Source organism: Eulemur rufifrons, chromosome 7, assembly GCF_041146395.1.
Source record: "Eulemur rufifrons isolate Redbay chromosome 7, OSU_ERuf_1, whole genome shotgun sequence".
NCBI lineage: Eukaryota > Metazoa > Chordata > Mammalia > Primates > Lemuridae > Eulemur > Eulemur rufifrons.
The window spans coordinates 119,188,248-119,188,456 of NC_090989.1; positions in this window are offsets into that span (position 1 = coordinate 119,188,248).

Consider the following 209-nt stretch of genomic DNA (forward strand, 5'->3'; position numbering starts at 1 on the left):
ACAACAGCAGAACCAAGAAATTTCTACACACGTATATATGACATCAGAAATGGATGGGCACTGGCACTAGTTAGAGACTCAAGCAGAGGGAGGTCAGGGTCATTTCTCTGTTGTGGGCCTGGGCTGGTGACAGAGGGATAGTGCCCCCAGGATGAAGGGGCCGGGAAGAGGGAGGAGGGCAGGTGAGGACCAGTGTAGTACTATGGTCT